Source organism: Leucoraja erinacea, chromosome 2 (genome assembly GCF_028641065.1).
Source record: "Leucoraja erinacea ecotype New England chromosome 2, Leri_hhj_1, whole genome shotgun sequence".
NCBI classification, from domain to species: Eukaryota; Metazoa; Chordata; class Chondrichthyes; order Rajiformes; family Rajidae; genus Leucoraja; species Leucoraja erinaceus.
In genome coordinates, this window is record NC_073378.1 from 24,816,453 (window position 1) to 24,842,366 (window position 25,914).

The 25,914-nt window shown below is 44.3% G+C and overlaps 1 protein-coding gene across 1 annotated transcript in view; it reads left to right on the top strand.

Moving 5' to 3' along the window:
• Positions 1-1,901: 1,901 nt before the first annotated feature.
• LOC129707882 (androgen-dependent TFPI-regulating protein) overlaps positions 1,902-25,914 on the top strand; it is an 85,140-nt gene continuing 61,127 nt past the window's right edge. Inside the window, exon 1 of the mRNA XM_055653300.1 lies at positions 1,902-2,609. The gene's annotated coding sequence lies outside the window, so the exon portion shown is untranslated. The remainder of the gene's footprint in view (positions 2,610-25,914) is intronic.

The window sequence follows — 25,914 nt, forward strand, 5'->3', positions numbered from 1 at the left end:
AATTTGCATACTAGCCCTCTGGAAACCAGTCCCTTCAGCCCACAACCACCCATACTAGCGCTCCAGAAAGCCCCCCCCCCCCCTGGCCACCAATATTAGAATTGATGGAGAGGTGGAATATTGCGTTGGATGACCAGCCCTGTGTGATGCTGGGACCCAACGGGTCCCTCTTAGTCTAGTTATAGATATATATAGGAAGTAACTGCAGAGGCTGGTTTAAACCGAGGGATAGAAAGAGAGGGAATGGCGGGGCTGCCTGAAGTTAGTTCATACGACCAATAAATCCTAACTGACCACATTTGGGAATTCCCTTGCTCCCATATATCAGGACAAGTTGTGCCGAATAAAACTGGGCCGAACGTACCTTACGCCGAAGATGTAGTCAATCCGTCAGCTGAAAAAACCCCCCATAAAGTGTAAGTTCAGTATTGTCATGTGTACTGAGGTAGCGTGAAAACCTTTTGTTGCGTGCTAACCAGCCAGCGGAAAGACAATACACGATTGCAATCTAGCCATTTACAGTGTATTGATACGTGTTAAGGGAATAACGTTTGGTGCAAGGTGAAGCCAGCAAAGTCCGATCAAAGATAGTCCGAAGGTCACCAATGTGGTAGATAGTAGTTCAGCACTGCTCTCTGGTTGTGGTAGGATGGTTCAGTTGCCTGATAAATGCTGGGAAGAAACTGTCCCTGAATCTGGACGTGTGCGTTTTCACACTTCCATACCTTTTGCCCTGATGGGAGAGGGGAGGAGAGGGAGTGGCCAGGATGACCTGGTGTGTGAATCATTAAACTATGGTAGAATTTAGAACACAGAACAGGCCCTTCGGCCCACAACGTCCGTGCTGATCATGATGCCATTAAAGTAATCTCCTCTCCCTGCATGTGATCCATATCCTGCATATCCATTAAACCCATGATTGTATGGTAGAGCAGAATCAATGGGCTGAACCAACCTTTACATCCCCTCTATCTCTGTCCCTCCACCCAGCCTAGTCGTCCGACTAGTTTCACTGTCGACCTGCTTAGTTTCACTGTTCGTATCCACTCATTAACACCTTCTCCACAGCCATCAAAGGACCATTGTGGGCTCCACCTTTCCTTGATCATCCTTGCTCACTTTAGAGTTATAGAGTCATACAGGGTGGAAACACAGGGCAGCCAACTCTCACACATTGAGCGTGAGACTCACGCATTTCGTGAAATTCTCACGCTGATCACAGAATTTCTCACACTCAAAAATATATTTATTTTTTTGTAAATAAATAAATAAAGTCACGAACAATTCAATTCGCCCAAGGCTTCCAGATCTCCTCCAAGCTCACCAATGAGAATAGTTTTCGGTCGGCGGGTTTCCCGTAAAGAACAAGAAATTTGATTGTCTTAAGCTCATCGCACACTATTTAAAATGGCAATCTAACTGCAGTACTAATTATTCCATTTGACATTCATGGAACCAAAATCGGCAGGTGCTGGAAATTCAAAATAAAGCAAAAATTGTTTTAGAGGTGAGTAAAAGCCACGAGGGGATAATATAAGCCTTATATCAAGTCAAGTGTCAAGTCAAGTCAAGTTGTCATGTGTCCTTGTATAGGACAATGAACTTCTTCCTTTGCTTCAGCACACAGAATATAGTAGGCATTTACTACAAAACAGATAAATGTGTCCATATACCATGATATAAATATATACACACATGAATAAATAAACTGGTAAAGTGCAAATAACAGAAAGTGGTTATTAATAATCAGAGTTTTGTCCGAGCCAGGTTTAATTTGGGGAAGTAGCTATTCCTGAACCTGGTTGTTGCAGTCTTCAGGATCCTGTACCTTCTACCTGAAGGTAGCAGGGAATTGAGTGTGTGGCCAGGATGGTGTGGGTCTTTGGTGGTACTAATAATAAATACTTTATTGATCCCCTCAGGGAAATTCAGATGTCCAGAAGCCCCCAACCAACAAACCCACAGATTCAAAACGAACGCAGACAGAAAATACATAGAATACACTGTGGACACTACCTGAGAGCAATAAATATTTAAAAAGACCAATAATTAACAATTAAAAATTAAAAATTGCAAAAATGCATCCCCCTACAGCCTAGCGGTCCGAATTATAAAATCTAATGGCTGCAGGGGTGAAGGATCTCTTGAACCGCTCCGTTCTACAGGGCAGGGAGAGGAGCCGGTTGTTGTTCCGAGTGCTCTTTTGACTCTCCAGAATTACATGGAGGGGATGCCCGGGGTTTTCCAGGATGACCTGCACCTTGTGCCTCATACGCCTCTCAAGCACATCCATCCCAGAGTCCACTCTCCCCTCCAGCACTGAGCTAGCTCGTTTAACCAGTTTGACCAGCTTCTTGTTGTTTTTTTCACTAATGCTGTTGCCCCAGCAGACAACAGCGTAGAAAATAACACTTGCAACCACAGTGTTGTAAAACATGTGCAGCATATCACTACACACATTGAAGTATTTGAGCCTTCTGAGGAAAAAGAGTCTGCTCTGGCCATTTTTGTAGAGGGAGTCAGAGTTGACAGACCAGTCTTTTGACAGAACAGATACTGCCAGCCTTTTTGAGGCAGCAACTGGGATTAATCCCCTCGATGGAAAAAAGGTCAGAACTGATAATGGACTGGGCAGTGTTTACTACTTTTTTGTAATCTTTTCCTCTCCAGGGCGCTCAAGTTGCCGAACCAAGCCATGACGCAACTGGTCAGCATGCTCTCTACTGTGCACCTGTAGAAGTTAGAGAGAGTTATATTCCCCTCATGGCTTTTACTCACCTCTAAAACAATTTTTGCTTTATTTATAATAAGGTGAATGCATAGTCTTTTTCCCCGGAATAGGTGATTCAAGAACTATAGGGCATTGGTTTAAGCAGGGGTGTCAAAAAGTAGTTTAGTTCAGAGCAAAGATCATAGATCTTTAGTTTCATAGATCTTTGCCAAGTCTCTGAATTTCCGCTCACTCTGGGTGTTGTCACCTCTTCACTGACACACGCTCTCACACACACAACCTGACACACTCTCACAATCACTCACACACACACACACTGACACACCCTCACACACACACCCTCATCCACACTGACACACACTCTCACACACGCTCTCATACACACTCTCACATATACTGACATACTCTTGCACACACTCACACACAAACTCCCACACACGCCCTCACACATACTCTCACACACACTGACACACACTCACACACAATCTCTCACACACACACTCACACATACTCTCACACCCACACCCTCACACATACTGATACACACTCTCACACATACTGACACACTCGCACACACTTTCACACACACTCGTACACACACACTCACACACACCACCCTCACACATACTGATACACACTCTCCCTCATGTGTTTGACACCCCTGGTTTAAAGTGAGAGAGGAACAATTTAATAGGAACCTGAGGAACAACATTTTCACATTTTTCCATAGGATGTGTGGGTATGTGGAACGAGCTGCCGGTGAAGTAGACAGGTAAATGACAGTGTTTAAAAGACATTTGGACAGGTACGTGGACAGGAAAGTTTAAAAGGATATTGGGCCAAATTGTGGATGAATGGACTAGTTTTAGATGGGTACATCTTGACCTGCAGGAAAAGTTGAGATGAAGGGTCTGTTTCTATGCTGTAAGACTATAACACGTTATAGAAAAGGTGCAATTGCACTGGAGAGGATCCAGGGGCGATTTATGAAGATGTTGGCAGGGCTGAAATTTTTTTTTTTACTTAGAAGAAAGATTTGATAACTGGGATTGTATTCTCTGCAGCAACGGAGGTGAAGAAAATATTTAGTTGAGGTGAATAATATTATGAGAATAGGACCTTTTTCGCTTAACAAAGAGTGTAAGAAGGAACTGCAGGTGCTGGTTTAAACTGAAGATAGACACAAAAAGCTAGAATAACTCAGTGGTACAAGCAGCATCTCTGGAGAGAAAGAATGGTGATGTTTCGGGTCGAGACCCTTCAGACTGAAGAGGTTGATAACCTGCCATATAGATGTAAAACACAATAACTGGAGACTAGGGGCATAAATCAGAATCATGTGTTCATCTTTATTGATGTGACACCATAATAAATATATTAAAGAAAAAATAATTTAATGGGGTGGCACAGTGGCACAGCAGTGGGGTTGCTGCCTAACAGCACCACAGACCCAGATTTGATCCTGACTACGGCTGCTGTCTGTACAGTATTTGTACATTCTCCCTATGACCACATGAATTTTCGCCGGATATTCCGGTTTCACCCACATCCGAAAGAAGTGCAGATTTGTAGGTTAATTGGCTTCTGTAAATTGTCCCTGGCATGTAGGATAGAACTGGTGTATTGTAGATTGTTGGTCAGTGTGGACTTGGTGGGCCGAAGGGCCTGTTTCTATATAATATGGTTCTACTAATAAGAAGCTTGAGGCACTGGGATTTATATTACAACATATACTTGTTGGACATATGGGCATTGTTCCAGAAAAAAGGGGGGGAATTCAGGTGGTCACAGCTTAAGGATAAAGGGGAAATCCTTTAAAACCGAGATGAGCAAGAACTTTTTTGTGCAGTGGTAACAGTGATGGATATTCTCTCTGCCACTGAGGGTTTGAGGCCCATTCATTGGGCTATATTTAACCAGGGAGTTAGATGTGCCCTTGTGGCATGTGTATGGAGAAAGAGGCAGGTAACATTGACTTGGTATGATCCTTGTATCTTGTTTCGGTGCAGGACTCCGAATGGCCTACTATACCTAATGCATAACATGCATGAATATATATCTTATCTGATTGAACCCATACATGAAATATATGGCAAGGTCATTCTTGTTTCTAACATAGGGTAACTAGAAATTTATTTGTGGCAGAAGGATGTAGGCCATTCTTTCGCCTTCGAGCTCTGCATAACCGCCATTCAATATGATCATGGCTGATACTAATCTGCTGCACCTGTTGATCACCGCCTGGCTCTACTGTGTAATGTAATTAGGAATGTAATTTAGCCTAACCTTATTCTTACCTAATCCAATTTAAAGCATAAATGGTGCATGTCAATTGTACGTTACCAAAGACACAATCGCTACAAAAGTGGCTGATCGTGCCGTATGCACTCCTCTATGCACAATTTCAAGCTTAAAATCTGCAACCCTTATCCCTACCGTAGGAGGGGGGGGGATTATAGGGGGGGGGGGAGACACTCTCTAATGCACCCCCCCCCCCCCCCCCCCCCCCCCCCCTTGCCATTAGAGGGATGCGTCACCACAGGCTTGCAATTTCTCACTCCCAGCTGGGCCGGAAGGTCCCCCGGGAGGCCACCCTGTAAGATCTCATGTCCCATTACCTCCATGTGGCCCATCAAGTCCTGGCTCCCCCAGGTTGGTCTGCTAGTTCCTCCAGCAGTTATCCCCCACACGTTCAAAAACTAATGCCATCTATTTCTCTGTGTCTCTGGAAAAATAATATATGTGACTTTTAGTTGGACCCCTTCTGGTTACAGAACCCCAACAGCATTTTTGCATCTATCGCGGTATAAAAACCCTCATCTGCAGTTCCTTCCCTCACCACCCACACCCCTTGGATTTCCCCCTCCCCTCGCCCCACCACTACACACATTTGATTGAAATGGACCTGTTTTTCCCTCTCAACCCCAGTCATCTGCTCCTGGATGGCCTTACCAATCCATAGCACTTGGGACACGTGCACGGATAGGAAAGGTTTAGAGGGACTATAGGGCAAACATGGGCAAATGGGACAGGCTCAGATGGGACATCTTGGTCAACATGGGTAAATTGGGCTGAAGGGCCTGTTTCCACAATTTTTGAATGGGAACCAGCCCATACTCAGATTGTGCAGAATTCTTTGCAATGAGCAGGACAAGGGTGTATTTTTCTGCACAGACAGCCAAGCTTGTTTATTTTCGTGGCGGAGGGTAATTTCCTTCAGATTGTTTATGGCTGCAAATGTTTTTGACTTTTTCCCGGTAACACATCAATTTCCAATAGGAATGTAACCAGTCAAAAGTTCTGGCGTGTTTCTTAAACTTCCAAAAGGGACATAAACGTTTAAAAGTTCCCACTTTATACTAAAATTTACGTCCATACATACTTTCCCACTGGTTCATTGTGGAAATAATGGCAGTGGATACTAGAATGAGTAGAAAAGAGATGCTGGTTTACAAATAAGGATACAAAGTGCTTTAATAACTCAGAGGGTCAGGCAGGAGAACATGGGATGGCAACATTTCGGGATAAGGACCTGTTGCCACAGTTATAGACACTACGATGACGTCTCAGGTCTGGACTCTTCTTCATGACTGATTCAGGGGGGATAGAGAGGGGAGAGGGTCTGCCTGAAGAAGGTTTCTTCTTCAGAAAAGGAGCCTGGTGCCACAGTCCCTTTTATAGACACTACTGTCAATAGTCCGCGTCACAGTAGGTCTGCCAGTTGGTTGGAATATTCTTCAGGACTGACTCAGGACCTATCACCAGAGAGTGGTTGAGGCACATCTTTCGAAGATTCCAGACTGGAATCAAGAAAGAACATGTGAGGATTATGTAGAGATGAGGGAGGCCAATTGCCTTGCTTCTCGGAAGACCTGGCAAAGGGTACCTATAGAGCTACAAATGCCGGAAACAGTTGGGACCAGAAGACCAGGATGCTAACCCCTAACACACTCTTAATAAGTTGTTATTTAGAATTTAATAACCCTGAGGGACGGGGATGAAACGGAGCCCAAAAATGGTAGGGGGAAGGAACTGACAGCATCCTAGTTTTCCTCTGGCGCTGGGGGACCAAATAGACATTTTTAGAAATGGGAGGCATGTAGGACCTCGCAGATGGCTAGGAAAACAGACACAAACTCCGGTCTCGCAGATCGGGCAGCAAAAGAAAAAGATAGCTGCATTTTGGATTGGACCCTTCTTCAGACTGACATGTCACCTATCCATGTTCTCCAGAGATGTTGCCTGACCCGCTGAGTTACATCAGCATTTTGTGTATATCTAGGGAGGCAGACCACATAGAATCAAGCAAAGTCAACATGGTTTTTGCAATTCATGTAACACGCCTGGCTGTTAAAAGGAAACTGATGGATATACTGTACATGACTTGGATATGCAAACAAGCAAGATGCTTCAACTACATGCCTTGCATATCCATGAGCCTTTCTCAAAGCCTCTTAAACCATATCCACCTTCACCATCAGCCCTTTTTCTTTCAAAATAGATTTTATTCAAGTAATAAATATATACAATACAAAAAATCCATCCGACATTCTCGGAGGCTGTACAAACATTCAATACTGTTTACACAAAATTATCCCCCACCCTTGCCACTCATGTGGCCCACTGGCGTGGAATCCCATCCCTTATTTTGAGCGGCGTCTCCACCACACCCTGTCCCCCATGTCCAGAGGCGGAAGGACCCTAGACTGTGGTCCTCCCCCACAGAGCCTTGGCGTTGGCTGCACCGAGCTTCAGTGCGTCCCTCAGCACGTACTCCCGCAGTCTGCAGCGGGCCAGTCGGCAACACTCCCCAACGGACATCTCGCTCCTCTGGGTGGTCAACAATGCTCGGGCAGACCAAAGAGCATCTTTCACTGAGTTGATGACCTTACAGCAGCACTCGAGGTCAGTCTCTGAATGCGTCCCTGAGAACAGTCCGTAAATCATGGAGTCCTCTGTGACGGAGCTGTTCGGAATAAACCGTGACAGGGACCCTTGCAAACCTCTCCAGACTCTCTTTGCAAATCCACACTCTGCAAAGAGGTGGGCAACCGTCTCCTCTCCATAGCAGCCATCCCGAGGGCAGCGTGCAGTGCCCTGGCTGTCCTTCCCCAGTACTCACAACCCTCGGTGTAGAAAATCTTGCCCCATGCATCTTCATTAAACTTTACTGTTCTCACCTTATAGCTATGCCAACAAGTGTTTGACATTTCCATTCTAGGAGAAAGATTCTGGCTGTATCTATGCTTTAGCTCATAAAAGTTTGAAACATGTTGTTTCTCTCTTAGGTCAAAGGATTTCTGCATTTCCTGCTGTGTATGCTTTTCTTTTCGTTTAATATTGTTCCCGCATGCTTCCAGGCCTAGAAATTCTTTGTCCACTACGTAAATGTGTGAACATAGCACCAGCTGAGGAACCAACACCTGCTTGATCGTTGACTTCAGCTCTCAAACGCACCCAGTAAGCAAAAGTATGTGCGTTTAAATTCTGTAAGCCTAGAAATTGGACTCATTGACACCTGTGTTTTATGTGCAAATTGTGATAGCAACTATTTCCTATTGTAACCCTGCTCATTGTAAAATCGGTTCAAAAGTCCTTCAGAGCTTCATTCATCATGGCGAAGATGACATTTTTCCGCCGTCATTTGGACAGGTGATTATTACATCAAAGTGCATAACAGAACAAATCATGCAACTTTTGTTTTTAATTTCCGATTCAACAAGGTGAACATGAAAGCAAGTCAGCAAGGAAATGTTAATTAATGGATCCTCGCTGGAACATCAAGGTGCAGTTGTCTGCATCAACTTGCTTGAATTCCAATGCTCTGTGTATCTCACACATCATTAATCGGTCTCAATGCTTGTGGTAGCCAGGCACAGCGGAGATACATGTTGCAATCTCTGCAGAGTAATGAGCATGGACCTCACACTGGCTTGAGGCTACTTTTGGGAAAAGACTCATGCCTTTAAACTTCTCTTGAGCCGCTGCCCTGTGCTTCACCGAGACCTGGCTGTGCGAGTTGACCCCGGACAGTGCGCTGTAACTGGCTGGCTTTCAACTTCACAGAGCGAATGGTAAAGTGGAGGCAGCAAGGAAATCAAGAGGCGGTGGAATATGCTTCTATACCAACCAGGACTGGTGCAGCAACATCACAATACTGTCACATTTCTGCTCTCCCAACCTAGAATCCCTCTTTATAAACTGCAAGCCATTCTACTCTCCGAGGGAATTTAACTCCTATATTCTCGCTGGAGTTTACATTCCCCCCCCAAGCCTGCGTACGTGACGCGCAAATGCAACTCGCTGACCAGGTAATGATGGTAGAGAGTGACTTCCCGGACTCCATGGTCATTGTTTTGGGGGACTTTAACAAAGATAACCTCAGCCGTGACCTTCCAAAATACAGACTTCATGTTACCTGCCCCACCAGAGGGGAGAGAACACTCGATCACTGTTATAGAAACATAGAAAATAGGTGCAGGAGTAGGCCATTCGGCCCTACGAGCCTGCACCGCTATTCAATATGATCATGGCTGATCATCCAACTCGGTATCCTGTATCTGCCTTCTCTCCATACCCCCAATCCCTTTAGCCACAAGAGCCACATCTAACTCCCTCTTAAATATAGACAATGAACTACCCTCTGTGGCAGAGAATTCCAGAGATTCACCACTCTCTGTGTGAAAAATGTTTTTCTCATCTCGGTCCTAAAAGACTTCCCCCTTATCCTTAAACTGTGACCCCATGTTCTGGACTTCCCCAACATCGGGAACAATCTTCCTGCATCTAGCCTGTCCAACCCCTTAAGAATTTTGTACGTTTCTATAAGATCCCCCCTCAATCTCCTAAATTCTAGCGAGTACAAACCAAGTCTATCCAGTCTTTCTTCATATGAAAGTCCTGACATCCCAGGAAACAGTCTGGTGAACCTTCTCTGCACTCCCTCTATGGCAAGAATGTCTTTCCTCAGATTAGGAGACCAAAACTGTACACAATACTCCAGGTGTGGTCTCACCAAGGCCCTGTACAACTGCAGTAGAACCTCCCTGCTCCTAAACTCAAATCCTTTTGCTATGAATGCTAACATACCATTCGCTTTCTTCACTGCCTGCTTCCCCTGCATGCCTACTTTCAATGACTGGTGTACCATGACACCCAGGTCTCGTTGCATCTCTCCCTTTCCTAATCGGCCACCATTCAGATAATAATCTACTTTTCTGTTCTTGCCACCAAAGTGGACAACCTCACATTTATCCACATTATACTGCATCTGCCATGCATTTGCCCACTCACCCAACCTATCCAAGTCACCTTGCAGCCTCCTAGCATCCTCGTCACAGCTAACACTGCCCCCCAGCTTCGTGTCATCCACAAACTTGGAGATGTTGCATTCAATTCCCTCGTCCAAATCATTAATATATATTATAAATAGCTGGGGTCCTAGCACTGAGCCTTGCGGTACCCCACTAGTCACTGCCTGCCATTGTGAAAAGGACCTGTTTACTCCTACTCTTTGCTTCCTGTCTGCCAGCCAGTTCTCTATCCACATCAATACCGAACCCCCAATCCCATGTGCTTTAAGTTTGCATACTAATGTCTTATATGGGACCTTGTCGAAAGCCTTCTAAAAGTCCAGATATAACACATCCACTGGTTCTCCCTTATCCACTCTACTAGTTACATCCTCGAAAAATTCTATAAGATTCGTAAGACACGATTTACCTTTCATAAATCCATGCTGACTTTGTCCAATGATTTCACCACTTTCCAAATGTGCTGCTATTCCATCTTTAATAATTGACTCTAACATTTTCCCCCACTACCAATGTTAGACTAACTGGTCTGTAATTCCCTGTTTTCTCTCTCCCCTTTTTAAAAAGTGGGGTTACATTTGCTACCCTCCAATCCTCAGGAACTACTCCAAAATCTAAAGAGTTTTGAAAATTTATTACGAATGCATCCATTATTTCTGGGGCTACTTCCTTAAGTACTCTGGGATGCAGCCTATCTGGCCCTGGGGATTTAACCATATAACCATATAACAATTACAGCACGGAAACAGGCCATCTCGACCCTTCTAGTCCGTGCCGAACACATAATCTCCCCTAGTCCCATATACCTGCGCTCAGACCATAACCCTCCATTCCCTTCCCATCCATATAACTATCCAATTTATTTTTAAATGATAAAAACGAACCTGCCTCCACCACCTTCACTGGAAGCTCATTCCACACAGCTACCACTCTCTGAGTAAAGAAGTTCCCCCTCATGTTACCCCTAAACTTCAGTCCCTTAATTCTCATGTCATGTCCCCTTGTTTGAATCTTCCCTACTCTCAGTGGGAAAAGCTTTTCCACGTCAACTCTGTCTATCCCTCTCATCATTTTAAAAAACCTCTATCAAGTCCCCCCTTAACCTTCTGTGCTCCAAAGAATAAAGCCCTAACTTGTTCAACCTTTCTCTGTAACTTAGTTGCTGAAACCCAGGCAACATTCTAGTAAATCTCCTCTGTACTCTCTCTATTTTGTTGACATCCTTCCTATAATTAGGCGACCAAAACTGTACACCATACTCCAGAATTGGCCTCACCAATGCCTTGTACAATTTTAACATTACATCCCAACTTCTATACTCAATGCTCTGATTTATAAAGGCCAGCACACCAAAAGCTTCCTTTACCACCCTATCTACATGAGATTCCACTTTCAGGGAACTGTGCACAGTTATTCCCAGATCCCTCTGTTCACCTACATTCTTCAATTCCCTACCATTTACCATGTATCGGCCTTTAATCCATTCAATTAACCTGACACCACTTCCCGACTAACCTGGATTTCACTCAGTTCCTCCATCTCTTTTGACCCCCGGTCCCATGCTATTTCCGGCAGATTATTTATGTCCTCCTTAGTGAAGACAGAACCAAAGTAGTTATTTAATTGGTCTGCCATGTCCTTGTTCCCCATGATCAATTCACCTGTTTCTGACTGTAAGGGACCTACATTTGTTTTAACTAATCTTTTTCTCTTCACATATCTATAAACATTTTTGCAGTCAGTTTTTATGTTCCCTGCTAGTTTTCTTTCATAACCTATTTTTCTTTCCTAATTAAGCACTTTGTCCTCCCTTTGTACGGCAATCAAGAATGCATATCGCTCTGTTTCCCTGGCTGATCTGGGTCTCTCTGATCATTGTCTAGTTCACCTTATTCCGACCTACAGGCAGAAACTAAAAGCTGCTAAACCTGTGGTCAGAACAACAAAAAGGTGGACAAGCGAGGGCATTGAGAACCTACAATCCTGCTCTGACTGCGCGGATTGGAATGTGTTCAGGGAAGCAACCACAATCCTCGGTGAATAAACGGACACTGTATCATCATATGTCAGCTTTTGCGAGGACAGTTGCATTCCAACTAAAACCCAGACATGGTTCAACAACAACAAGCCCTGGTTCACTGCAGAACTCAGACAGCTCCGACGGTCTAAAGAGAAGACCTACAGGAGCGGGGATGCAGCCTCTACAGGTAGGCCAAGTACAAGCTGAGAAGAGGAATCAGAGCTGCCAAGAAAAGTACTCTGAGAAGTTGAGGAGCAAGTTCTCAACTAGTTACTCTTCTTTGGAAGGGCTTGCAAGAAATTACCAGCTACAAGAGGAAACCCCCCCCCCCCCCCCCCCCCCCCCCCCAGGTCGTTGTTCAGAGGACGATTGTCCAAAGAAACGGGGGGTTCTTTGGACAATCGTCCTCTGAACAACGACCTGAATGAGTTTTACTACAGGTTTGAAAATCAGAAACGTAACCCTGGTCGCCCTACTTAAATGTAGCCAATGAACTGGCCTCAACTACCTTCTGTGGCAGAGAATTCCACAGATTCACCACTCTCTGTGTAAAAATTGATTTTCTCATCTCGGTCCTAAAAGACTTCCCTCTTATCCTTAAACTGTGATCCCTAGTTCTGGACTTCCCCAACATCGGGAATAATCTTCCTGTATCTAGCCTGTCCAACCCCTTAAGAATTTTGTAAGTCTCTATAAGATCCCCCCTCAATCTTTTAAATTCTAGCGTGTACAAGCCGAGTCTATCCAGTCTTTCTTCATATAAAAGTCCTGCCATCCCAGGAATCAGTCTGGTGAACCTCCTTTGTACTCCCGCTACGGCAAGAATGTCTTTCCTCAGATTAGGAGACCAAAACTGTACGCAATACTCCAGGTGTGGTCTCACCAAGGATACAACTGTGGTACAAATGCAGTAGAACCTCCCTGCTCTTATACTCAAACCTTTTGCTATGAATGCTAACATACCATTCGCTTTCTTCACTGCCTGCTGCACCTGCATTCCTACTTTCAATGACTGGTGTACCTTGACACCCAGGTCTCGTTGCATCTCCCCTTTTCCTAATCGGCCACCATTCTGATAATAATCTACTTTCCTGTTTTTGCCACCAAAGTGGATAACCTCAAATTTATCCACATTATACTGCATCTGCCATGTATTTGCCCACTCACCCAACCTATCTAAGTCTCCTTGCAGCCTCCTAGCATCCTCCTCACAGCTAACACTACCCCCCAGCTTCGTGTCATCCGCAAACTTGGAGATGTTGCATTCAATTCCCTCATCCAGATCATTAATATATATTGTAAATAGCTGGGTCCCACTAGTCACTGCCTGCCATTGTGAAAAGACCCGTTTACTCCTACTCTTTGCTTCCTGTCTGCCAGCCAGTTCTCTATCCACATCAATACTGAACCCCCAATACCGTGTGCTTTAAGTTTGTATACTAATCTCTCATGTGGGACCTTGTCGAAAGCCTTCTGAAAGTCCAGATATAACACATACACTGGTTCTCCCTTATCCACTCGTTACATCCTCAAAAAATTCTATAAGATTCGTCAGACATGATTTACCTTTCATAAATCCATGCTGACTTTGTCCAATGAATTCACCACTTTCCAAATGTGCTGCTATCCCATCTTTAATAACTGACTCCAGAATTGTCCCCACCACCTAAGACTAACTGGTCTGTAATTCCCCGTTTTCTCTCTTCCCTCCCTTTTTAAAATGTGGAGTTACATTAACTACCTTCCAGTCCTCAGGAACTACTCCAAAAAAAGTTTTTTTGATTTTTTTTTAAAGACCCTATACAACTGCAGTAGAACCTCCCTGCTCCTATACTCAAATCCTTTTGCTATGAGGATGATGCAGTCAGCCTGGGCCTGCGCTTCATCATACAGCACCTAAACCATAATCATGGCCTACGTGACAAGTAACATTCATGTGTCTGAACTGCCGATCAATGGCCACCTCTGGAGAGAGTGTAACCATTTATTCTTGTAATTCAGTAGCATTACCGTCACTGAATCCTCCATGGTCAACATTGACCAGAAATACAAACCCAACAAGCCACATAAATACCATCCTATGTAAAGAGGCCAGCGGCTGGGAGTCTTGCAGCAAGTGTGACTCACTTCCTGAAATGCCAAGAGTCAAAAGTGTTTCATTGTCATATGTACCAAAAACAGAACAATTAAATTCTTATAGGCAACAGCATTACAGGTCTGCAAACATAGTACCTGTAGATAACCCAATAACATAGAAACATAGAAAATAGTTGCAGGAGGAGGCCATTAGGCCCTTCGAGCCAACACTGCCATTCATTGTGAACATGGCTGATCGTCCCCAATCAATAACCCATGACTGTCTTCTCCCCATATCCCATCATTCCACTAGCCCCTAGAGCTCTATCTAACCCTCTCTTAAATCCATCCAGTGATTTGGCCTCCACTGCCCTCTGTGGCAGGGAATTCCACAAATTCACAACTCTCTGGGTGAAAAAGTTTTTTCTCACCTCAGTCTTAAGTGGCTTCCCCTTTATTCCAAGGCTGTAACCAAAAAAAAAGTTCAATGAAATTAAACAAACAATATTAGTGCAAAACAAACCCCCCAAATCCCGAGTGCAAAAAAGACAGTTTGCTGTGCATAGTTGAATTGGTGTTTGTGGTATTCAAGAACCTGATGGTTGTTGAGAAGAAGTTATTCCTCAACTTGGAGGTCACACTTTTCAGACTCATGCACCTTCTTCCCGAAGTTTTTCCACCAACTACCAGACACACCTCTCACCTCAGGTTGTGCATAGCCCGACCAGTTCTCAAGAAAACTCAACCCTAATCAGAAGAAAGCTGTCCATTTGATTTGTACCCCATTCGACACCCTAAACATTCATTCCCTCCACCAGTTGCTGTGGTGTGTGCTATGTAGAGGGTGATGAATGCCTGGAACATGCATCCTGGGGTAGTGGTGCAGCCAGATACATTAATGACATTTAAGAGCTTTTACGCAAGGATATGGAGGGATATGGATTATGTACAGGCAAGTAAGAGTTGGTTTGATATCTTATTCGGCATATACATTAGCTGAAGGACTGTTCCTGTGGTGTTCTGTTGAGTGCAGATCCCAAATATTTTTGAGACATCCTGCCATTAGTATGCAGTTCACAATCCTCTCCCAAATTGTTTGGTTTAGTTTATTATTGTCACCTGTACTGAGGTACAGTGAAAAGCTTTTTGTTGCGTGCTACCCAGTCAGCAAAAAGACTAGACATGATTACAATCAAGCCATCCACAGTGTACAGATACAGGATAATGAACATAGCATTTAGTGCAAGATAAAGTCCAATTAAAGATAGTTCAAAGATCTCCAATGAGGTAGATAGTAGTTCAGGACCGCTCTCTAGATGATGGTTCAATTGCCTGATAGTAGCTGGGAAGAAACTGCTCCTGAATCTGGAGGTATGCTTTTGAGTTGAGTTTAGTTTATTGAGGTACAGTGAAAAGCTAACCAGTCAGCTGAAAGACAATACGTGAATACAATTGAGCCATCCACAATAAATGAATGAATGACTTATGTGACAGGGACCCAACTTTGTCTAGTATCTCATAATAATCCATTATAGGATGGTTGGCTGCTGAAATTAGTTGCTTGTGCTAACAGGAGGATGCAGTGGATAGCATTTGAGCAAACACTAGATCCTGACTGCAGCTTGGACATTAAAAGAAAGCGAGATTGCTGAGAATTTTAAAAGCTTCTTAAAAATGTAACAGTCTGGAGGTATGTGTTTTCACACTTCTATACATCTTGCTTGGTGGGAGAGGGAATGAGACTCGTCTTTGATTATGCATGTGACCTTGTCAACATGCATTAAATGCCATGGTAACTAATGAGTCAGTCATACAGCTTGAAAACCTGCCCTTGGGCTCAACTTCCCCTTACCGACCTTTATGCTCCATCTACAGTACACTAGTCCCACCTGCCTGGACTTGGCTCATAACCCTCAAAACTTATCCTATCCATGTACCTGTCCAAATGTCTCTTAAATGTCAAATAGTACCTGCCTCAACTACCTCCTCGAGCAGTTCACGTGAGGTTTCATGTTATAGGAGGAGCAGAAGGCCATTCGGCCCATCGGGCTTAACTCCATTCAATCATTGCTGATCCGTCTTTCCCTCTCAACCCCATTCTCCCACCTTCTCCGCATGATCCTTGACACCCTTACCAATCAAGTTGGTAAGTTGCCTGTTAAAGTTTGTGAATGCACATCTGATCATGTCTCATGCGAACCAGCTATTTTTAAGAGCCCTATCTAGCTCTCTCTTGAAAGCATCCAGAGAACCGGCCTCCACCGCCCTCTGAGGCAGAGAATTCCAAGACTCACAACTCTCTGTGAGAAAAAGTGTTTCCTCGTCTCCGTTCTAAATGGCTTACCCCTTATTCTTAAACTGTGGCCCCTGGTTCTGGACTCCCCCAACATCGGGAACATGTTTCCTGCCTCTAGCATGTCCAAACCCTTAACAATCCTATATGTTTCAATGAGATATCCTCTCATCCTTCTATACTCCAGATTGTAGTTAGGATCGAACCCGGGTCTCTGACGTTGAAAGGCAGCAACTCTAGGTAGCTGCCCATGGAGCAGGCCATTGAACTAGGTACTCAAATAGCATTTAAAAGCCATTTGGACAGGTACACTGATAGTAAAGGTTTAGAGGGATTCACTGATGCATCGTTGTCACATGTACCTAGGTACAATGAGATTCTTTGTTTTTGCATACAATGCACAAAGTACGCAAAGAGTTGCCACGTATATTTGGTGCCTTAAAAAGTAGTCATTAGAATCCCAATGATCCCTCTCTTCCCGATCCTCCCAACACCTCTCTTAGTTCTCCATTCAGTGGGCCAACGTGATCAAGTGGGTTTAGCTTAGATGGGGCATCTTGGTCAGCATGGATGAGTTGGGCCTAAGGGCATGTTTCTTTGCTGTATGGTTCATTGACCATTGCACATACAGACCTGCAATATCATCAGGCTACCTGCTCTGTCATTGAAGGCCACCTTTCATTCTGTATTTGCCCTGCGTGCTTCCATACTCCAGAATGATGACCTATTGAAGATCCATCTGTCATTACCAATGCAAGAAAAATACTCCACCAGTTGTTGTTTTAAAAAAGATGTGATCTTTTATCAGCGTACATGAGCTACTGAAAGATGAATGGCAAGCACACAGGTGGGTGTGGCACAGGGGCAGCATGGTGGCACAGTGGTAGAGTGGCTGCCTTAGAATGCCAGAAACCCGGGTCTGATCCTGACTACCGGTGCTGTCTGGACGGAGTTTGTATGTTCTCCCCTTGACCATGTGGGTTTCCTCCCACACTCCAAAGACACACATGTTTCTAGGTAAAAACTCTGATAATTTACTATCTGAGCATTGGGAAACCTGGTGTTTCAGCATCTAGTGACATTTGCCGCTCCACCTTTGAACTCCACATTGTCCAGAATTATTTGCTCCCTTTGAACCGACCACACCCCTGATTCCCACTGTTCACTTTAGTTTATTGTCATGTGTACCAAAGTATAGTGAACAGCTTTTGATGCGTGCTAACCAGTCAGCGGAAAGACAACACATGATTAGGTAAGTGCTTTGCTTGCTTTACCTTGCAAGTTAAAGCAAGCAAAGTCCGATCAAGGATAGTCCGTGGGTCACCAAAGAGGTAGCTAGTAATTCAGCACTGCTCTCTGGTTGTGGTAGGATGATTCAGTTGCCAAATACCAGCTGGGAAGAAACTGTCCCTGAATCTGGTGATGTGCGTTTTCACACTTCTGTACCTCTTGCCTGATGGGAGAGGGGAGAAGAGGAAATGGCCAGGGTGCGACTCGTCCTTGATTGTACTGCTGGCCTTGCCGAGGCAGCGTGTGATATAAATTGAGTCAATAGATGGGAGGTAGATTCAAAATGGTGGCGAAACTCAGCGGGTGAGGCAACATCTATGGAGAGAAGGATTTGCTGCAATTTCTTGCGGTCTTGGATGGGGCGGTTCCCAAACTAAGCTGTGGCGCATCCTGATAAAATGCTTTCTACGGCGCATCGGTATAAGTTGGTGAGAGTTGTAGGAGACATGCCAAACTTCCTGAGCCTTCTAAGGACGTAGAGGCGTTGGTGTGCTTTCTTGGTCGTTGCTTCAATATGGGTGGTCCAGGAGAAGTTGTTGGTGATATTGATTCCTAGGAATTCGGGTTCACCTTGTTTAATCGGGAATCAATAACAAAAATTGTATGTTTTGTTCCACTTTGTTCTGTGAAGCCAGGAGTGAGTGTTATGCACTTTGATGTAATAAACACCTGTCCAAATGGCAATGGACAAATGTCATCTTCGCCATGATGAATGAAGCCCTGTAGGACCTGGACCGTTTTTACAGTGAGCAGGGTCACAATAGGAAAACGTCACTATCACAATTTACAAATAAAACGTAGGTGTAATAGTCATAGAGTGATACAGTGTGGAAACGGGCCTTCGGCCCAACTTGCTCATACCAGCAACATGCCCAGCTACATTAGTCCCACCTGCCTGTGCTTGGTCCATATCCCTCCAAACTTGTCCTATCCATGTACCTGTCTAACTGTTTCTTAAACGTTGGGATAGTTCCAGCCTCAACTACCTCCTCTGGCAGCTTGTTTCCACCACCCTTTGTGTGATAAAGTTATCCCTCAGATTCCTATTAAATCGTTTCTCTTTCGCCTTGAACCTATGTCCTCTGGTCCTGGATTTTGCCACTCTGGGCAAGAGACTCTGTGCATCTACCCAATTTATTCCTCTCATGATTTTATACACCTCAATAAGATCACCTCTCAACCTCCTGCGCTCCAAAGAATAGAGACCCAGCCTACTCAACCTATAGCTCACACCCTCTAGTCCTGGCAACATCCTCGTAAATCTTTTCTGAAACCTTTCAAGCTTGACTATATCTTTCCTAAAACATGATGCCCAGAACTGAACACAATATTCTAAATGCGGTCTCACCAACGTCTTATACATGACCTCCCAATTTCTATACTCAATACTCTGACTGATGAAGGCCAATGTGCCAAAAGCCTTTTTGATCACCTTATCTACCTGTGACTCGACCTTCAAGGAACCATGCACTTGCTCTACAGCACTCCCCAGAGGCCTGCCATTCACTGTGTAGGTCCTGCCACTGTTAGACATCCCAAAATGCAACACCTCACATATGTCAGTGAGTCCAATTTCTCGGCTTACAGAATTTAAACACACATACTTTTGCTTACTGGGTACGTTTGACAACTGAACTCAACGACCAAGCAGGTGTTGGTTCCTCAGCTGGTGCTATGTTCACACGTTTACGTAAGGGATAAAGAATTTCTAGGCCTAGATCCATGTGAGAATTTCTAGGCCTAGATCCATGTGAGAACATTATTACTGCCGGAAATGTGATACATATAGATACATAGAAAATAGGTGCAATATTAGGCCATTCGGCCCTTTGAGCCAGCTGCCATTCAATGTGATCATGGCTGATCATCCACAATCAGTACCACTTTCCTGCCTTTATTCCATATCCCTTGATTTTGCTAGCCCTAAGAACTCTCTCTAACTGTTCCTTAAATGCATCCAGTGAATCGGCCTCCACTGCCTTCTGAGGCAGAGAATTCCACAAATTCACAACTCTAGGTGAAAAGGTTTTTCCCCATCTCAGTTCTAAATGGCCTACCCCTTATTCTTAAACAGTGGCCCCTGGTTCTGAACTCCCCCAATATCGGGAATATTTTCTGCATCTAGACGTGTCCAATCCCTTAATAATTTATGTTTCTATAAGATTCCCTTTCATCCTACTAAATTCCAGTAATTACAAGCCCAATAGTTCCATTTTTTCATCATATGACAGTCCCGCCATCCCGTGAATTAACCTGGTGAACCTACGCTGTACTCCCTCAATAGCAAGAATGTCCTTCCTCAAATTAGGAGACCAAAACTGCACACAATACTCCAGATGTGGTCTCACCATGGCCCTGCAGAAGGACCTCTTTGCTCCTATACTCAAATCTTCTTGTTATAAAGGCCAACATGCCATTAGCTTTCTTCACTGCCTGCTGTACCTGCATGTTTACTTTTAGTGACTGGTGAACAAGGACACCCAGTTCTCGTTGCCCTTTTCCAAATCTGACATCTTTCAGATAATAATCTGCCTTCTTGTTCTTGCCACACATTTATCCACATTATGCCGCAAACCGTACATTTATCCACATTATACTGCATCTGCCATGCATCTGTCCACTCACCTAACCTATCCAAGTCACCCTGCATCCTCATAGCGTCCTCTTCACAGTTCACACTGCCACCCGGCTTTGTGTCATCTGCAAATCTGCCAATGTTACTTTTAATTTCTTCATCTAAATCATTAATATTTATTGTAAATAGCTGAGGTCCCAGTACCAAGCCTTGCGGTACCCCACTAGTCACTATTTGCCATTCTGAAAGAGACCTGTTAATCCCTACTCTTTGTTTCCTGTCTGCCAACCAATTTTCTATGCATGTCAATACCCTACCCCCAATACCATGTGGAAATCCCTTGACCTAGGAGAGAAACCAAATGTTGCAAACTTTAATGTGGTCAAAGATTAGGTAAATCTCAGATAGAGTAGACAGTCAGAAACTTTCTCCCAGAGTGGTAATGTCAAAGACTGGAGGGCATAACTTTAAGGATAGAGGGGTAAAGTTTAAAGGAGATGTGCGGGCATGTTTTTTATATAGAGGGTTGTAGGTGCCTGGAGTGTGCAGGTGGTGGAGGCAGATACGATAATGGTATTTAATAGGCTTTTCAATTGCCACATGGATATACAGGGAATGGAGGGAAATGGATCATGTGTCGTCAGAGGAGAACAGTTAAACTAGGCACCGTGTTTGCCAGAAACATAGATACATACAGTGTGGAAACACCCACTCCGACCAACATACAAGATACAAGATACAAGATACATTTAATTGTCATTTGGACCCCTTGAGGTCCAAACGAAATGCCGTTTCTGCAGCCATACATTACAGACACATAGACCCAAGACACAACATAATTTACATAAACATCCATCACATTGCTGTGATGGAAGGCCAAATAAACTTATCTCTCCACTGCACTCTCCCCCCCCCCCCCGATGTCAGAGTCAAAGTCAAAGCCCCCGGCTGGCGATGGCGATTGTCCCACGGCCATTAAAGCCACGCCGGGTGGTGCGAGGTCGCACACCGGGTCTTGGTGTTGGAGCCCCCGGCGTGCGCTCGCAGAGTCCCGCGGCCATTCCAAGCCGTGTGACGCAACATGACCAATCTGCTCCCTCTAAACCTGTCCTATCCATAGAAACATAGAAAATAGGTGCAGGAGTAGACCATTCGGCCCTTCGAGCCTGCACCGCCATTCAATATAATCATGGCTGATCATCCAACTCGGTATCCTGTACCTGCCTTCTCTCCATACCCCCTGATCCCTTTAGCCACAAGGGCCACATCTAACTCCCTCTTAAATATAGCCAATGAACTGGCCTCAACTACCTTCTGTGGCAGAGAATTCCGCAGATTCACCACCCTCTGTGTAAAAAATGATTTTCTCATCTCGGTCCTAAAAGACTTTCCCCTTATCCATGTACCTGCCCAAATGTTTCTTAAACATTGCGTTAATACCTGCCTCAACTACCTCCTCCGGCAGCTCGTTCCATATATTGTGGGGCAAAGGGCCTGTTCCTGTACTATTCTATGTTCCATGTGAACCTTATGTCAAAATCTTGCTCATTGCAAAAGCATTCGATAATAGAATGGCTCAGCATATCTCTGCACAGTTTCCCCAGCTTTAAATAGCTTTGTCAGCCTTCTTAAGTTGCATCAAAAACTGTTTTTTAAAACAATTGCAAGTTTTATGTGGCAGCACTAGAAGGGAAGCACAGTGGCGTAGCAGTAGAGTCCCTGCCTTACAGCGCTAGAGACCTGGGTTTGATCCTCAGCGACTACAGGTGCTTCTTCTTCTTTTCGTGTCCATCTTGTTATAAATGTTGGCCTCTCTGTCATCGTCCGTCCTGAAAAGGACGCAAGCTTCCAGCGACAATCAGTGGAAGCCATCACTTGTTGCAGTAGATGATGGTTGTAGCAGAATTAGCTCGGGATACTTCCAGTTTCCAGCCCCTCCACGTGGACGCTTCTGCTATGGGACAACTACAGGTACTGAATGTATGGAGTTTGTACAGCCTCACTGTGACCATGAGGGTTTTCTCCGGGTGCTCCTGTTACCTCCCACACTCCAAAGACGTACGAGTTTGTAGATTAATAGTAAGATTAAACGAGTACTTACCAGTATGAAGTTTGATCTGTATTTTATGAGGAGTTACGGTGAGGTATTACGTGAAGATCCCAGCCCAGTGCGCAGGTGCGGCATACTTCGAAGCAGCGGTGTGGAATCACAGGATAGACACAATATTTGAAGTAAGATAGTAAAGATCATGAGACATCAGTTTATTAGTTTGATCTATATATTGAGGGTGGGAGCGGAGGGCACGTAATACCTCACCATAACTCCTCATAAAATACAGATCAAACTTCATACTGGTAAGTACTCGTTTAATCTTACTATTTTACTTCGGAGTCACGTGAGTGATTCCGTGAAGACTTCAAAGGTCTGTGATTTCAAACCGTGTAACAGTTTTTATTTCACTCACTGCCGAAGTTTTTGAGGGAGGAAGTGTTATCGTAATCAACCAGTGGATCTGCTTTCACAAGAAACAGAAAGGTATTTGTTAACAATAACAACATAAAGAGCTCCCCTGAGCTTAAATTAATATTGCAGTTTGTAATATTCTTTCTGCAATTAAATCAGGTTTATCAACGGTTTACAATAAAAAATGTTCTGAACGTCGTTCCCTTGACCATTCTGCCGTATTGAGAATGTGGTCAACCGGGATGTCCATTCGTTCAGCCGCTGATATCAATGCTGCCCTAGTGGAATGGGATTAAAATGTATTATTATCTATTCCAGCAGCTTTCAGTACCTGTTTGCGCCACCTTGGAGTGGTTTGGCTCGTACCCCGTCTTGGGGTTTCTGTGGTTGACCCATAGGCTTTCCTCTCCCTCTAAGATTGTGGGTTGTGTCTATATATTGTAGTAGATGGGTCACCACACTCAACCTGGACTCTGGTGGGTAGGCCCGGAATCCCACCATTGAATTGGGCGTTCCTGGTCCATATAGCCATATAACGATTACAGCACGGAAAACACAGGCGATCTCGACCCTACTAGTCCGTGCCGAACTCATAATCTCGCCTAGTCCCATATACCGGCGAGTTAGATTTTACCAGACCTAGAATATGAACGTGATGCGTCTGGGGTAATCACCATGTTATCCAGTCTAGTTTTATGGAGTGACTGGACTCTGTGAGCGTGTACGAGAGCCATAAGCATGAGCTTTTTTTAACATAGATTGAGCAAGCTGAGGGATCTGGCTGGTGCCATTCTCTGAGATATGTCAATATCCCACCAATATCCCATACATGGGTATACCTGGGTTTTTGGGGCATTATTATAGTTGCCCTTCATAAGTTTACCTTCAGTGGATGGGATCCCATGCTCTGCTGTCATGTTGTTTTAGATAAGCAGATAAGGCGCTCCATGCTGTATTTACGGCACTGTAACTCACCTTTTAGTTATGGTGTAGATGTTCCAGGAACTCCAATACGTCAGTGGTTGAATAGTTTGGTATGTTGTCCCTGCGTCGTGGCAGTATTTTACCCATGTTAGCTTTTGGTGACTGTTCGCAGGGATGCCGACATGGTGGTAATGGTTCCTTTGGATAATCCCAGTCCCTGGTAAGGTCTATTCAAAACCTGCACCCAGGAGTTTGATGTTTTTCTGGCATGGGTGGCTTGTGCCTGATACTGGGTTGAGTCAGCAACCATGGTCCACTAGGGAAATCCATAGGTGACTCGCCCACCGTGTCGTGATGAACTGGGAACCATGGCTGTGTAGGCCGGTCGGGCACGTTCAATATCTCGGAGACAGATCCCATCTGTATTGCGAAGTGCCCGACTGATGAGGCAGAAGGGAGGAAGGCAAAGCAGAAATTCCCCCTTCCAGCGTGTAGGCATCTATCGCTGCTGCCTCTGATCTGGTTCCTAAGTCACATACATAGGTTACTGGTGATTCCGTCTTGTGCAACCAAATTGATATCTGGCTTTCAAACTGCTTAATACCTTTAGCAGATATCTTGGGTTTGACATCTATTTAATGTTATCATAAATTTTACCCCGTGACATGGTGTCTCCCACTGTGTTCTAGCTTCCTAGGACATAGGCAGCTGATAGTTAAAATGTCTTTTGACACACCATTGCCAGATTTGTTTGACCAATTTGTTGCACAATAATGATTATTATGCTCCCCATATGGTTGATATAAGCCACCACCATTGTATTATCAATCCGTAACCACATGTGTACGTGCTGCATTTGAAATGCATATGCTTTTTAGCCCAATAGGCGATCACCAATCCCAAGTAGTTGATGCCCGGTGTGTGTAGTAACGATGTTTGTGAATTGGTCCATCTGTTACCTGTGCTGGATATGGAGTTTAGTTACTCCCCAGCCTAAAGTACTGGCATCAGTTTTTAATAACCAAGTTGGGATTGGTGATGATAATAGGTCTGAAAACTATGCCAAATATATGTCTGCCCACCACCGTAATTGCGATATAGCTTCAGTGGGTACATTCATAATTTGATTATAGTGACCCAAGTACCTTGGCAAAGTAACAGTCATATGGACGGAATTGTTATTGAAGCCCAGATAATCCATGGTAGTTAACGCTTCAATTCTGGTTTATCTGGGCGTGGGATAAACCTCAGAGCTTTAGGGAGCTGTTTTGTAGCTAGAACTGCTGCCACAGCTAATTCCCTTGTTTCCCCTAATATGAGGATATCATCCAATATATGCCATGATTATGCTTGTTTTCTTAATATTTTCATGGCCATTTTTTTTTTTTTTTTTAATATTTATAATAGTTTAGGGCTGAGGTTAGACCATAGGGAATGCTCTATGCTCCCATGGTTGCCCTAACCGGGATATCCATTATCCAGGTAAAAAATTTTAGGTATCTATAATGATCCTAGTGTATGGGTATAAGATAGTTAGCATCTTCCATATCAATGCTCCCCATAGGTATCCTTTGGAGATCAGATGTCTGGCAGTGACAAAAACCCGTCTCCATCTTAAAGTGTATATACTCAACAGATTTATTTAGTGATATTAGATCAATGATGATGCTACATTCACCATCTTTTGTAGTTTTGGTGAATATTCGATACAAATTCCAATGGTTTATGTTTACTCCCATGATCCGTTTAGTAATGAGCCTTTCTAGTTCAGCTTGACCTTCTCACTTCTCTTTCCTAGAGGGAGAAAATGCCCTTTGGGCTCATTGCTGAACTGGCGGTAATATGCCCAATTTGAATTCGTTTTTATCCACTAATACTGTTGAGTATATTTTAGTTATTTGTGACAGCATCCCATGCTTTATCAACAAGTGTAAATGCCCCCCCCCCCCCCCCCGCAGTTAGTAGAACACCTTATTTAGTGTAAAAACTGGGAGGAACCAGACTACCTACCTCCATGTTTATTGTTTTTTCATGAAGGCCTAGTTTGCTGGTATGCTGGTGCTGTCGGTGGGGCGGCGCATTTTCCCACGGCTCCGCTCTGGGCCCTGTCTAAAAAGAACTTTGGGGGTAATGTGAAGCGGTCGCCAGGCTTTCACCAGTCCTGGTTTGATATTGCTGGTGGATGCCGAGGGGTGCTGCCAGCTGGGTGTTGGATGCGATGTCCTGCT